The sequence below is a fragment of the Rhinolophus hipposideros genome, assembly GCF_964194185.1.
Source record: "Rhinolophus hipposideros genome assembly, chromosome: 2".
NCBI lineage: Eukaryota > Metazoa > Chordata > Mammalia > Chiroptera > Rhinolophidae > Rhinolophus > Rhinolophus hipposideros.
In genome coordinates, this window is record NC_138048.1 from 58,891,700 (window position 1) to 58,907,971 (window position 16,272).

At 44.3% G+C, this 16,272-nt stretch overlaps 1 protein-coding gene across 10 annotated transcripts in view; it reads right to left on the reverse strand.

The window, feature by feature from the left end:
* The window catches only part of LPP (LIM domain containing preferred translocation partner in lipoma), a 639,752-nt gene extending 624,322 nt beyond the window's left edge, over positions 1 to 15,430 (reverse strand). For 5 of the 10 annotated variants that reach the window (XM_081077933.1, XM_081077927.1, XM_081077928.1 and 2 more), the window contains exon 1: positions 15,191 to 15,351. The gene's annotated coding sequence lies outside the window, so the exon portion shown is untranslated. Of the gene's footprint in view, positions 1 to 15,019; positions 15,074 to 15,190 lie in introns of those variants that run through there. The other 5 variants (XM_081077934.1, XM_081077931.1, XM_081077935.1 and 2 more) reach the window with 4 other exon arrangements.
* Positions 15,431 to 16,272: the final 842 nt, after the last annotated feature.

Genomic DNA, 16,272 nt, shown 5'->3' on the forward strand with positions numbered 1-16,272 from the left:
TGCTTCTACAAACTGTATCTCTCTCACAAGCCCAGCTCTCCTCCATGAGGAAAGCCTACTCTGATTTCATATCCTCAACCCCAGCCAGAAGTCCCTATGTCAGAAATCACCCACTTCATCAGTACACCTTTCATACAAATTAGACCTTCCAAGCCTGTATCAGTTACTAGGGTGCATGCCTGGCTACCCCTCCCAGGCTGGCATGCTGGTAAACAGGATCCAGGGCTCACAGAAGCTTTTCTCAAAGCACATTGGAACACTAAGCTCAAGAAATGTCCTGGGGGGTAAAGGGAGGAGGGTGGTGATCCAGGAAACCTATGATCAAATAACTTTGGGAAACAAACTTTTCGGAATGTCATACTGTGCATTATCAACTCACTAAAGGCTCAGAAATGTTCAATGGTAAAGATACCCATTTAATTTTAACTCAGACTTTTTCAAACTTACTTGGCTATAGGATCTTCTTGCCATTGAACACTCTTAAAACTTTGGGCAACACTGTCTTACAGAATCACAGCATGTAAGGGACCTCAGTGCTCCTACAGCAGCACCTCATCCAATATTTCTACCACTGCACCTCCATATCAGACTACATATCTCCCATAAGAGCAAGGAACTTGTCCAAATCATCATGGTATCCCTGGCATCCAGCAAAGAGCCTTACAAGCTGTAAGGCGATAAATACATATTAAACGAATGAACTAAACCCAATCCTCTCATTTCTTAAGATACGAAAATAAAGCTAAATATGTCAACATGACCTCCTCTATAGCTTCCTAAGTGCTTAAAAAAAATGTCTCACACAAAGAATGTGCTCAATAATTCTTGAAGAATGGAATGAAACTGAAAATGAAGAATGGAATGGAATGAAACTGTCTTAGCGATGCCACAAATCAGAAGTTCCCATGACATGATGGATTCCTGCCTCTTCTCCTCCTTCACCCAAGCTGGGTGCCAACCATAAGAAAATGAAGACAACAAATCAGAAGAGGAAAGCCAAGGGGAAAACCAAAACCCCTTTAGGGTTGGCGGTGGGGAAAGAGTGATTGCAAACTGATGGGGATAAACAAGACCTGTCTGTATCTCATTTAGGCTTAATAAGATAGTTTGCTGAATGTTAATTAAATACTCAGTGGTTGTTACCAACTGTGGTGATTAACTTAATTTTGAATTAAATCAGCAATAAATGCTTAACTGAAGTTCTATTAAATTTTACCCAGCAAGTGAGGAATATGAGTCTCTTAATTGGCTTTAAACAAGATAGTTAAGGCAAGTTAGTTGAATTTTTATTACCTGAAGATAACTGTCTTATTAAATCTAAATTGACAATTTTATTTGATAAGGAAATGTCATCTGTTCTTCCCATTTACCAAAAACAAGTCCAAAAAGGTTCCGGTTGGTCCAAACTGCTTGGATCAAAATTATTTTGTCTTCTAGTCCTGTTTTAAAAATAAGTTTATTCATTTAAGAATGAATAAATGTAATCGGCAGAGAGGCCGAGGAAAGAGGAGACTGAAGAACCATGTAATCATATTTTCTAAAACAAAAATCAGGACTCTGCTTTCTCAATATACATGCAGTTTGGAGATGCTGTAGAGACATCACAATTCAGACCTTTCCAGGATATTTCCATGGATTAAAAGGCTACTTATACGAAACATTTGAAATCACAGTTACTATTCAAATAAATGGTTGGTGCTGCTACTAAACAGCTGTATGACCCTAGCTAATAATGTCACTCTTCCAGGTCTCAGCTACCACATACGTTAAATGAGGAGGTTAGACAGATCACTAACTTTACTCATTTATTTTTTCTTTTTAGTACGTGTAGCCCCTGGAATAGTGCTGGCACATAGTAGGTGCTCAATCAACATTGACTGAATGAGTAAATTAATACATAAAGTTTGGGCAACTCAAAACACTGAATATTTTTAGCCCTTTCATTGCAAGCTTCTCCAGCCCAGGTCGTTTTTAAATATTGCCATTTGATAATTCTCACAAGAGGAAACAAACTCAAAACCACTACTTGAGAATATTTTTTCAGTAATTAAAGGAATGGAAATTAAAACAATAATGAAATATCATTTCTTACATATTAATTTAACAAGGGCAAATGCTACTTTTAAATTTAAATAATGATGAAGGTATAATAAAAAAGTAGATTTACATACTGCTAATGACTGCAGATTAGTAGAGTCTTTCTAGAAGTTGTATGGCAACTGGTATGAAAAGTAATAGAAATAGTTGGTATTTTTGTGTCTATAATTCTGCTTTGCGAAAACTTAAAACTTATTTAGCCAGCCAATAAACATTTATTTAAGGTCTACTATGGCTCATACTCTATGGGGAAATATAAGGAAAAAGATGCGGGGGGTGTTATCATCTGGTGGGTTGGAAGAGAACAAAGAGGACAGAGAGAATATTTATTTAGCAGTACCACAATGGCAGGCCTTGGTCTTTTCTACACTGACCACAGAATTCCTTCCACAATCACATAATGTGGCAGGCACTATTATCCCCTTTTACAGATGAGGAATTGGAAAGTTCAGAGACGCTAAGAACCAATATGTATTCAAGGTTATATGGCTAACAAAGGGCAGAGCCATGATTTGAACCCCAACCTGTATGACCCTCCAAACTATAATGCATTTTCTACTACATCCCTGAGGAAAAAAGATACATATTCAGATAATCACATCATACAAGGGATAAAATGACAACTGCTATAAGGGAAAGGGAAAGTGCCAAAGAATAATTGTCTTTAGGAAATAATTTGGAAGCAAGAAAAAGCTATTTGCCCACTGATGTTTATCACTTAATTTTTTAACATGCTGAATTACATTTACATGTTAAAAAAAAATGAAAACTATGCTAGTGCCTACATGAGTAAGAGTGTTTAAAGCAGGATTTATCAATTTCCAAAAAAATCTGTAGTTATATCAAAAATAAATGTATTGCCCAGAAAAATAGAAGGAAGAGCTTTTTTGTAACAATGTTAAATGGAAAGAAACATCATGCACATACAGAAAAGTGGAATGCACTTTTAGGGAGTTATGATTAGGGTTACGGTCTCATAAAAGAACAGAGAGGTATTCAGGTAAGAGTATTTGATAGTGATTTTTGGTTGTTTTTTTTAACGAAGTTGAGTAAATGTATTCTAAATGAGTTTTTCATTATCTTTTGATAACAGATTGATTAATGTTTAAAGGAGTTCAATTAGTTTTTCCATTACTAAAGATATTCTTAAGAAAATATATTCTTAGAACTAAAGTTGTCATTTATTATTTCACGTACAGTATTCAATCATATGTTCATTCAACATATGAATTTAACGTTTTTAAAATTCTTACAACATATCAGGAGCCACAATAAATGTTAAGGAAATGAGTATGAACAAAAGCTAAAGCCTATCTTGGGGATCTTCCCAGGCTGGGAATAGGAGGAATCTGAAATTGCGCTAGTAGAAAACTCAAAATGAAGTCCTGGTTCAACATCTACTTAGCGTGAGCCTTGGGCAAGTCATTTCATCGTTCTGAGCCTCACATTCCTTATCAGTAAATCTTAGACAATAATAATAACTACTCACAGAACTATTGTAAGGATTTACCTATCATTTGTAGGAAAACGCATGATTAACTGTAAAGCAGTACAAAAATAGCAACTGGCAGAAAGGGTCATAACTCTATTGGTGGGTTCCATTTCGATCAGGTTCATGCAGGCTAGTTCTAGGCCACAAAGTCTAGTGGGTGGGTATAAACTCATTGGCACCAAAATGCAGGTTCCTCGCTACTTCACATGAACCGTAGCCCTCCACTGTCAGTGCCTAATCATCCATTTTTGACTCTCTGCCTTTTGTCCAATTTGGCTAAAATGATCCTGAGGCTCCAAATGGGTAGAGGAGCCCCAGGGAAGACTGTTAACAAGTATTTTTTTTTTCCGAGGGACGGAGGAAGGGAGGGAAAAAGAGTCAGGATTGATAGACCTCAAAGACATTCTAGGTTAAGTCTTCAAACAATGCCTGAGTTTTCACTGTAACATTTCAGTCAGCCACTGCTTGAAGATCTCCAGTGATCGGAGATTCAACAACTCTAAAAAGAGCTAATTCCATTAGAAGTAAGAGGTTTCATGGATTCTTAAAAGATAAAACTGGACAGAGATCTTCCTCTTGACAGATAGCAATCTCTTCAGCCATCTACTGTGACACCCTTCTAAAGACACTGGGCAGACGATGGGATCACCTTGGGGTTTTGCTGGGACGAGGACTGTGGACTTCTTGCTCAAGTCTGGAGTTATTCTTATTTAAATAAAAAGAACAGGTGGCCTCTATTCTACCCGCAAAACATGCCTCTCATCAATGTCCTCAACCCTAAATCAGCTTCACTTTATTTTTTGGCCTGAGTTACTGCAGTACATCTCACCATATCCAGTACCCTCCCCTCCAATCCATCCAGCGTACTATAACCAGTTATTTTCCTAAAGCACACATCCAATCACTTCCCTTCCCTACTTGATGTTCCTTTCATAATGCAGTCTCAACTCCTCTGTGCAGTAATCAAGACCGTTATCAACCTGAGCCCCTACCCACCTTTCCATCCTCATCTCCATGGCCTCTCTACTAGACAGTCCATCCTCAGTGACTCCCGTCTTCCAAAGCGCCATGCTCTTTCTCACCTCTGTGTCTCTGTCCATGGTATTTCCCTTGCTTAACTACCCTCTCCTCCTCTCATCCTTCAAGGCCCAATCAAATGACAGTCTTTTCATTTATCAACTTTCTGTCTGGTCCCGGTTCCTAGAGTTTGTCACCATTCAATCAGAGCCACCATATATTTCTTCACATACTTTTATATCCTGTCTTGATGATTGAAATGACCTCCTAGAGGTAGGGGTCACATAGCATTCATGTTTCCATCCCCAAACTCAGATGAGTTTCACTCAGTCATTCACAAGTACACATGGCACATGGTGTTGAATAAATAAACACAGGTAAATAACATATAGATGCACAAATGTATCTTTAGGGTCCTGTCTGGCTGCCATTACTCCAAGTAACACTGCTCGGCTGTGGCCAAGAAGAGAGATTTCCAGGTTGGAAATGACAGACTACTGGAAAGCTGACCTACCTTTCAGCTCTTTCTAAGAAAAGGTGTCTCTTACCCTCCAGGTCACTGCAGTTTGCCTTTCCCATGAGTCAGGGCACACCCCGCCCTCTGTATGACAACTCCCTACTGCATTTCCTAAAAATGCTTCCTTTCCATGCCAAACAAGACAGATGCTCTAGATGCCACTTAAGTTTTCTTCTTCTTCTTCTTTTTCCTGGGCATTAAACAAGACCATATTCAGTGGAAATTCATTAGGAAGAGTAAGTACAGGTTACTCTGCTGACCTATTGGCACATAATTTAGTACTGCATTGGGCTATGGAAGTTATAGTTAGAGAGCTTTATCAACATGGGCCCTGGATGGAAAATAATACATTCAAAAACCCAGCTAAAGTACACTCAGGGCCAGAGAATCAAACGTCTTTCTTAACTATTAATAACCAGAGCAATTTTAGCTACCCATGACATCTTGGAGTAAGACTTCCTATCCTTCAATGTTAACCCAACGCCCCGCACTCCCAACAAGCATCTGCACATGTTTCAGTGGACACACACACTCCCCAAGTACTTATTTGTACTGCTCTCGTGGCACTTTCTTATGTTTCAAACAGGTATGGACATGTTTTATCAACCCTAATAAACTCTTAAGTACCCACAATCTAGACATCCCTTTCAAACATCTTTGTCCTTTTACCTTCATGAATACAGTCAATTGGACAAACATTTCTTGAGCACCTAGCATCTTCTCTACCAAAAACAGCAGAAGTTTGCCGAGTCCTTAGCTTAGGCCTGGCCTAAAGAATATTACTTACACTACCTCGCTCAATGCTCACCCACAAGTAGAATGACCATATGATTTATCCCCCAAAGCAAACACTTCTGAGAGTGAAAGGGGTCACAATTAATACTAAACCAGGAACAGGCATAAATCAGGGCTGTCCTGGGAAAACCAGAAAGTACAGTCCCTCTACCTCTGAAGCAATTACTGTTGCTACAGCCATTTTTACAGACAAGGAGACTGAGGCTGATATTAAGGGCAGGAATCCCTTAACATCCAAAACGAGGTCTCCTAAAACTGCCAAGGAACTCGTACTACATTTGCCCATGACCATCTTCTCCTAACGAGGAAGGCCCTCTACCTCCTGAGCTCTCGGCAAGGGGGCAGCTGAGCTGCTGGTTGATATGACTCAGGAATGCTGACAATGGCTATGGCAGGAAAAGTATCCATACTGGAGGTGGAACAAGGCCAAAGCACATTCCCTGAAGGTCAGTAAAACAACCTTGCCCCGTCTCGATCCTTTCACTTACAGGTACCATGAAAGGTTCCCACTCAAGTTTCTGAGGAAGGGCTGACTGCTCCCTTGAGCACTAGCTTTCCATGTGAACTACAGAGGGCTTTGATATGAAGCAATGACACAAGCCAATACTGCAGGAGAAGCACAGCCTGCAGGGCTGAACAACGGACACAAACAAAACCCAAGAGAGTGGGACGGTCACAATGGAAGAAGGAACCCTGGTGATGAACCATCTCTCTCTGCATAGCCTGGAAAGGGCTGTGAATGTCTGTGGCACTCACCCCACTTTGCTGAGTGCAGTATTCTCAACAGCGGTGCCCTCATTAATAAGAGGTCTAAAAACGAGTAAGTCGGTAAACCAAATCATGTCTGCGACCACCCCAGGGAGCGTCCTCCACTAAGTGGCACAGCTAGGATTTGAACTTGGAGCTGCCTGGGTCTAAATCCCATATGACCACCCATAGGGTAAGGTGCCATCCCTGTGTGCTAAACACTACACGGGGTACCAGCAATGGCAATATTACTGTTTATAAAGCACTGTCATGGAAACGTGTCTGGTTCTCACAAAAGCACTGTGATATATCATATGATCTCTATTTGAAGGTAACTAAGGCTCGCTCAGGGATATTCTGGAACCTGCTTAAGATCACAGGCTAGTGGGTGGCTCAAACACAGGCCTTTGTTTTTCCTATACCAAAAACCATTGATGATGTTACGGCATGACCGCATGGGGAATGACAGCATGGGAAACCTCATACCCTGGGGATTCTGGAGTCTCTAAACTGATTCTCAGTTGCCTCCCAATGTCACAGACACAGGGAGCTAATGTTACTAATTAGCACACAATGAAATAATAATAACAGTTTCTTGCCTGTGTATAGAGTTTTCTAAGGACTTTCACATTTATTTCTCCAGCGCATTTACAGAAGTTAAGAAGCAGGATAAGAGTTTTTAAGACAAGAGTCAGATTCTCACTCTGCCACTTAAGGCCAAGCACGCCATGGGAAGGTTTCCCCACCCCTGAACTCTTGCCCACACTCTACCAGACAAGACTAACACTGCAGACCCATCTCTTGGATTGCAATTGGGAGCTGAGTAATAAAACCGATTGTAAAATGCATTCACTATGTAAAAAGTGCTGTGAAGGCTATGAAATACTAATGGGTTCTGTGAGATGGGTTACAGTGGGCAGGTTTAAGAGGGAAAGAAAAAACAGGAGGATTTACCCTATAACAGATCGGCAGTCTGAAAACCTTTAGGCACGCAAATACAAGTAAAAATAAAAGGGGAGGGTCTGGGTGGAGGTGGGGCTGTCACAAGCAAGGAACCTGGCAGTTATCATGAAGGCAGAAGCTTGGTTCTTGCAAACAAGCCATAGGCATAAATGGCAATAAAAGAAATAAATCCCCACACCACACACAAACTCAAGCTGAACCATCTTAATCACTTTGTTTTCAAAGTGCAAAGCACAAAGTTCAAGACCAGTAACAATGATTTCTAAGTTATATCCCCTCCCAAACTCTCCAAAGCAAAGTCCCTGGGGGTGGGGGTTAACAGAGAAGGAATGTGTCAGGCCAGGCTCAGCAGAAACAGAATCAAAAACACCTTTGAAAGAGGGCTGGCCACAGCCCAATTCCAGCTCAGCTGACAAAGGTGTGACTGAGCAAGTCTGTCCCTTTCCTGGGGCCTCCGTTTCCTCGCCTTGTACAATGAGGAAGCAGATTACAGGGTACCAAGGCCCCAGCCGCATTTCTAAGGCAGGAACTGGCCGCCAGCTTGAGGTTCTACTATGGGTAAGCTTTGGTCCCATAAAACAGGTTTTCCAGCCAAGGCTGATAAGCTAACAAATAATTAGCAGGACAAGCCTGAGAACTAAGCTGCCTGACAGGATTCTAACAGCAAAAGCTTCCAGAATCCCTTTTTCCCTGTCTACCCTGCTGACCTGGTACAGGCCCAGTAGTTCTGTCCTAGAACATTTCAGCAGCCTCCTAAGCGGGTCCCTGCCTAGCGGGTTGACCTGCTAACACTCTACCACCAGAGCTCTCGGAAGCACGGATCCAACAAGGCTCTCCTTTGCTCAGAAAGTAACCAAACCTTCCTGCCCCCCACTCCCAACCACTGCCATCATCCTAAGCTCATCCTATCAGCCTTTACCATCTAACCCTCACACTAGCCATCACCATCTTTCACAGTGATCTCCAAACACATCCTTCTATTCCCCAAACACTCTTAGACCTTAGGCCTATACATACCTATCAAGGTCTCTCTGCCTGGAAAGTTCTTCCACCCCTGTGCACCATATGAACTCCTACTCACTCTTCAAAACCCACCCCAAATGTCTTGTTTTTCACGAGCATTCATCAGTTCTTCCAGGTGCTTGGTCACTCCTTTCTTACTGCTCCCACTAGGCCTTTGATCATCACTCTAGCAGGACCTTACCGTGTTCTATTTCAATCTCTCTCCTATGCTGGAATCAAAATCCTTGAAAACAGACCCTTGTCTTTATAAGCCAGTATCTAGCATTTCTGTCTAGCATACGATAGTCACTCAGTATACATGTGCTGAGCTGAATACAAGAGGTTGAGATGGATTTCATCACATATATGTGGGGTAGAAGGGGGCAAGAAATCTACGAATGGCTTCATGGCACAAGGTGGGTTTTGGCTTTGAACTGAAAGGCCCATAGATTTAAAACAAGCAGGGCCAATGGAGAGAGGCCAGGAACTCCGTGTAGAGAAAAACAGCATTAGCAAAGGCATGGATAAAGAAACAGACGAATGTTCAAAGACAACAGAACCACCTGGCTGTGTGAGAGAAAAGTGAAAGAGCAGTTTTAATGGCAATTACTCTTAGGAGAGCTAATTTAGAGACTCAACTCTGCACTCCCAGTCCCCGAATCGTGACCCTGACAGTGGAACTGCCCAATACCAACTGTGGCTGGTACAACATAGGTGATTCTCAATCCAGTCCTGAGACTCCAGAGACTCAAGCATCTGGGTCAGTAAAAATAGTACCCCTTCTCCCACATTGCTGTCTACGCTTACAGTGAACTAAATCAATCTCTTTCTTCATCTAACAAGTATTTCTGGAGCACCTACCATGTACCAGGCTCTCCTCTGGACACTGGAAACATACCGTTAACAAAGGTATCCTTGCAATTCTCATGAAACTTATTTTAAAGTGCAAGGGAGACAAAGACAAGCAAACACATAAGATCAAATGGTGATTCGTGCTTGTATTGTGTTACTAAACGTTGTTCATTCATTTCAGTTACTGAACATCTTCAGGCCACCAGAGATGACAGGGATTTGAAGATGAGAAAACCAAGGTCTTACTTACTTTGCTGGGTGCCACTCCTAAGGTCGGACTCCTCACTCCAGAAAATGCCTCTACCGTGTTTCCTCGAAATTAAGACCTAGCCGGACAGTCAGCTCTAATGCGTCTTTTGGAGCAAAAATTAGGATAAGACCCGGTATTATATTAGATTATATTTTACCAGGTCTTATAGTGAAATAAGACAGGGTCTTATATTAATTTTTGCTCTGAAAGACACATTAGAACTGATTGTCCGGCTAGGTCTTATTTTCGGGGAAACATGGTATCTATGAATCATCAAAACACAAATGACCCACCTCAGGCAGGTACAAAGGGCATAGGAAGGATTGCAGTTGATCCCTCAGAGTCCTGAGCCTATAAGACTTCTTGGAAGAAAGGGTCTGCTTGACTCAGGGAGGGCGAGACCCAACAGGAACTATTTCACTCTACTCCAAAGAACTAGCCTTGTTCTAGGAGGCATAGATCAAGAGCAACGACTGAGTTGAAGACCCTCTATTACTACCCTACTTTGTTATTTGAGTGCCCCAACTGCCTCTCTATAGGGATACTTCAAATCCTTATCACCTAAGTACCAGGGATGTAAGGTACAACATGGTAACTGTAGTTAAAACTGCTCAATGCTATATATGAAAGTTAGAGTAAATCCTAAGTATTCTCATCACAAGCAATTATTTTTCCTTTTTTGCTTTTTATTTCTATTCTATCAATATGAGATGATGGATGCTAACAAAACGTATAGCAGTAATCATGTCAAACCATTATGCTGTATACTTTAAACTTATACAGTGACGGCAATGATATCTCAATAAAACAGAAAAAATCCTTATCACTACAGAAGACTATGGAAGGGAGGAGGTGGTGGGGGCTGCAGGGGAGGAGGGGGCTGTTGCAGATGGTTTGTTAGAGAGGCTTTCGCTTCTCCAGTTAGCTTTGGGGAAAGAAAACACCCAAAGGATACAGGAAATGGTACAATCTTAAGAGAGGGAATGGTAGGAGTAACTAGTGTGGAATTGAGAAGCCTGCTCACCAAGGTAAACCCTCAATGATGAACCTGCCGGCGCCCAATAAATGTGTACCGAATTCAATTCCTAGGAAGAACACTGAAAACCAATGTTTATTTGAACTTTTCATTCTGTGGGCATATAAAAGAGTGGTGACAAGGCTATATAGATCAGTCAAATGTTAGAAACTCAGCCATGTCACTTAGTAGTTGTGCAACCTTATTTAACCAAACTCATTGTCTCATCTGCGAAATGAAATTGATAATCATAGAACCTACTTTAATGAATCAGTATAAGAATTACATAAGTACATGTCAAGTACTCCAGAAATGTTCAAAGTTCTTATTCTTACTAATATCATCAAGAAAGAACAACAGGAAGAGTAACATTTTCTAGCCTGAATTCTGTGGTTTAGCTGCTTCCAAGCATGAATCCCGTTAACCCTCTGGCCACCCTCTCACCCTATTTGTGGAAAGTCATAAGAGATGAAGTTCTCAAGGATACATCCGTGCCCTTCATTTCTGTGATCTGCATTAGGAATGCACTGGCTATTTCCTCCATGCCTCCAGGGAACCCAGAGCGGACCCACAACACACTTCCATTCCTTCCTCCCTTTCTCTCACCCTCACGTTCTCTGCCTCATACACACCTTGAACTCCATGGATTTCCACCCAGATCGGAGCTTCCTGCACGCAGCACAACTTTATCTCCCCTTCCTCACCTCAGTTTCTTCCAGCAATGCACAACCTTCTATGCCATATTCCAGGAAAAGTCCCCACCCACCAATGCACACACTGAGCTAAGACTTCTAATTACTGCCCAAGGTCAAAGTCTCAGTTTCACTCAACTCAAAGGCGTTACTATGCTTCCTGTATTACTATCCAAATACCTATTCCCAGAGATGGTTCCAGAGCTCCTGCCCAGGCTTGTTCTCATGTGAATCTCTAGAGAACCATTCAGTGGCCCCTATAAGCTACAAGATAATTGAAGTCTACTTGGCAAAAAATAATAGCCCTCCCCTTTCTCCAATTTCCACAGCCCCCTTCATGCTAGCTATTCAAAATACAGCCTCAAGAATAAACCTTCCCTACATGAGCATTCGCCTCACAGGTCATCTCCTACCTGTCCTTCTTCCACTTGGGCAACTCCTACTTGGCCCAAAAGACTCTCTTCAGACACTACTCCCTCAGTGGTGATTTCCCTGAAGTCGACCCTCCTCAGTGCAGAGTGGTGGAAACATACCCCTAGAACAGCATGTGAGAAGGTGCACACATGCTTTCACATACACACACGTGTGTTCCTCAAAGACAGGGACCATTTTTCATTTTCGTACCCCCTGGGCCAGCCAGTTCCTGGTTCCCAGTAGGTAGGCTCCAGAACATGCGTGCTTCCTGCACTGCTCTTCTCCTTTCTGTGGATAAATAGCCACGTGTCCCATCCTCTGGTTTTACCATGTTACCTGGCATCTTCTATTGCCCTGTCAGTTTTCCATTAAATGCAGCAAATCTCTGGGCTCAGGGGGTTTCCCACTCCCTGTGGGTTACACTCTGCCCTTCCAAAAACCCATCATCATTCCAGCATTTTAACCATAATTCTGAAATCAAATCCAATTGGGAACTTCCCCAGTTCCTAATTAACCCATGCTAGTTCCACAGCAGGGTAAAATCACATATTAACACCAAGAGTCAAAGTTCTGGGTTGTAATTCTGAGCACATTTCTAATTAGCTGTGTGACCTTGGGCAAGGGTTACAGTGGAGATGACAGTGTCACCAGGCCCAATTTTCAGGGGATTTTTGAGATTCAAATGGAACATATGATGGGAAAATGCTGTATAAAGTGCAAAGCACTTGTATATTCCTACAGGGTATGATTAACAAATTTTATCAAATCTAAACCATTGACTGTAAGATCCAATTGGGAACTTAGAATGAAAAAGTGCTCAACGATGGCACAGCTGTAATCATAAGACAACCCAATTTCAGTAATATTAGAATTTGAAAAGTATGTTTTAGAAGTGATAAAACACAACTTATCTGTCTCTAGTAGGTTGGTGCAAAAGTAATTGCGGATTTTGGAATTAGTTTTAACCTTTTAAACCGCAACTACTTTTGCACCAACCTAATAAAATACAGGAGCCTGCAATAAAATCTTCAGATTTGCCAAAGGCGAATAAGTACTCAGTAATATGGGTCCAGTAAACGAATGAACACCCACTGATAACATTCTCAGGCCAAATTATTGCCACTCTCACTAGAAATGGGCAGCAGAAGGCTTCCCAGTGCCAGTCCCTCTCCTCTCAATAATGTCCTGGTCTATTGAAAACCCTCAATTGATGGCTTCAAGTCATTTTCAAACTCTTGAGCCAGGCATTTCTAAGGCCCGTCATAATCAAGCCTCCTTTTCCACCACTTACTGCCTGGAACTGACTGTCTACTTCCCCCAGAGCGAGGACCTCTCCACCAGACTCTGGCACCCTAAGGGTCTCACTCAGTACCAGCCATAGTAAACTAGCTCAGCAGCTCAGCTTCTCCCTCCTCTGCCCACCTCCAAAGGCAGCAGGCTGCTTACAGAGTGTATGACACTGGGGGACGGTCTGACCCAAATCTCTAAGGCCTGTACCCCTTCCACTCAGACAGCTAATCCCAACTACTTCTCTGCCATATCGAGTCTACAATCCAGATTGTAAAGTCCTGAGTGTTGGAACTGAGGGACTATCTTGCAAAGATTAAATGTAAGACACACACTCTTCCTTTTAACATTTCCCTAGTACTGGCAGGAACCCTGGAGGGAGGAAGGTTGGTAATGGTGTAGAGTGAGCCCTATTGGGAGTTCTGCCCCCGACACATACACTGTCCATATTATTCACTTCAGGCTCTAAAACTAGCACCCACCTTCTCTGGGCCTTTATTTTTATTTCCCTATCTGTGAGGGAGGGAGAGAGAGGATTGAGAAGGACAGGGGGCAGGAGTGGGGAGGAGTTAGATACTTTCCTTCCCTCCACTTAAAGGCTTTCTTAAAATGTACAAGTTCTGGGAGAGTTAAGCTATTAAGTCACTAACACCTTAGTGAGAATGAGTTTTATTGGGAGGCAAGCCGGAAAAAGGGGAGGAGGAAAAAAGAGAAAGAGGATTGGAAACAAAGTTAAGTGAGTCTAATACTAGGAAAGTGACTCAGAGATGACCCTAAATTTTTGCATTTTGTGTAAAGGGCTGGGAGGCAGTGGATCCCTGCCTGGGAAGGGAAGAGAAGCCAGAGAAATCTTTCTATCCCCCAGCACCCCAAAGCTCCAAAGACACTTTTCTGACCTAATACTTAGGCACAATTCACTTATTGTCTCATATCATGTACCCCATTCCTCTAACCCCACGCCCTCAAAACAGTAACATTTACAATTCATCTCCACTCTCCACATTTTATTTAGTCTTTTCTGGTCTGCAGTCTCCCCACCCCCACCGCACCACTGTGCAAATGCCCTCCTTCCATGTCAGTGGCTGGATTCAGACAACTCCCATCCTTCAAAAGCCATGACCAAGCATGGGCTCCCCCAAAGGCCCATCTCTGTTCCCTCCCCAGGGGCCAAAAATCAAACTTCTTTCTCTGAGTTGCTTAAAACTTTATCTATGCCTTTTCCCCAACACTCAGCCTTTTCTATCTTGGGTCCGGTTTGGTTCCTTGGTTGTCTGAGTGCTCCCTAATCACAGGAACTGGGCCTCATCTGCCTTTCTGACTCAACAACCCAGCACAGTGCCTGGCACACAGTGGGTGCTGGGGAAATGCTGGGAGAAAGACAATTTGAAATCAGGAGCCACCTATTTTAATTGCAGCTTGGCTTTTAGTGACTGACTTCGGAGGAAGCCCTCCTTCTCTCTGGACCTCAGTTTCCCCAACTGTAAAATGAGGGGCTTGGATGCCTGGGTTCCTAGGCCCCTTCCACTGTGACAACTGGGATTCCGCGAAAGCTGTAAGCGGCTGGGTGTGGCCCCGCCCCCTAGGCGCCCAGAAAAGCCTGGGCAGGGGGCGCGTAATGAAGGGCTCCAACCCCGCCCAGCCTGCGGGCCTTGCTTTCCGAAAAGCTCGGGGTCCCCCTCCCCCATGGCGTGCACCCTGTGATTGCGCGGCGGACTGCACTTCCGTACCGCGGCCCTGCGGCCCGGGCAGGGCGCGCACTCCACGCCCTGCGCCCGCGCTCCTGCTACCCCGGAGGCGCTTGCGCCCGGGGAGGGCTGGGGGTTCCCGAGGCGCCCGCGGGCGGAGGGTGGGGGGAAGGAAGGAGGATTTGCAACAATACCTCTGGGAGGAGGCAGCCGGGGCAGCAGCGGCGGCGGCGGCTGGAGGCGGAGGCAGAGGCGAAGGAGGAGGTGCCCGGGCACTCCCCCTCCCATTGTCCCCAGCCCCGGACAGGCCCGGCCCCGCGCCCCGCACCGCGCCCCGCGCCCCGGGCGGTGCAGCCAGCCCTTACCTTGCAGCGCCCGGCTGTCCCCCGCTCGCTAAAGCTACTTATATCCCGGGAAAGCTCGCGCGGGGCCCGGGAGCGAACCCACAGACAAAAAGTGAAACTTCGGCAGGGCTGGAGCGGCTGCTGGTTGGTGCCTTTCCCCCTCCTTCCTCCCCACCGTCCCCACCCCCTCCCCTTGGTCTCCCGTGCGGTGCCCTGAGAGCTGGAAGCTGACGTCAGGGGCCTGAATTCCTGACTTTGCCTGCACGCATTTGTCCATGTAAGGTATGGGAAGGCGGGTGCCCGCGGGGCCGCCGAGCGACGCTCGCCTGACGGAGGAGGGGGTGCTCGCAGCCGGCAGTGGTTTGGCCAAAAGGTGGGCTCACAACGGGCATTTGCTTTCTTGGGAGAAAGAGGTGGAGACGCGGGGATGCAGGGAGCTTGCAAAGGAGGAAGGAAAAGAGGGAGGTGTGGGGGCTTTGCCTGCACTGCAGGAAGAGGAATAAGACGTAGCAGGAGGAAGTGGCCAAGTTGAGGGGCTGAAGAAATGACAGAACCTGCGTCTGCTCTTAAAGTGCCAAATTAGGGCGCTGAGCCTGAGCAGCAGAGATCCTTCCCTGGAATCCCCTTTTGAGATGTGGCTCCTGAGCCCCGCCCTGGATTCCCTGCCGACTCAAAATGTACTGGATGTCAGAGCGGGCAAAAATCAGCTTCCAAACCTTCCACTTTACACATGAAAAAAGTGAAGCTCTGGAGGAGAAATGACTTATACAGAGTCATACACACCACGAATCCAGGCGCAGGACCCGCGTACTCAGACTCCCAGCGGTGTTCCCGCCTCTAGGCAGGGCCCTTACTCCCTCCTTCCCACTGAACAATGAATTAGGTTACATGTCAGCGGGACACACGGACCACCCAATGGATGAAGAGATTTGGAGCTTCCCTTGACCCAGGAGTCAGTTCCTGGAAGGTCTTATTGACAGCCCTGAATAGCAGAGAGTCAGTTGTTTCAGGGCTACTTCCTCTGTTCTGTGCTCAAATAAAGGAACCCCTGGAGGTTGAACATTCATTCCCCCAGATCTATCTGGAAGCCCAGAAAGCTTACT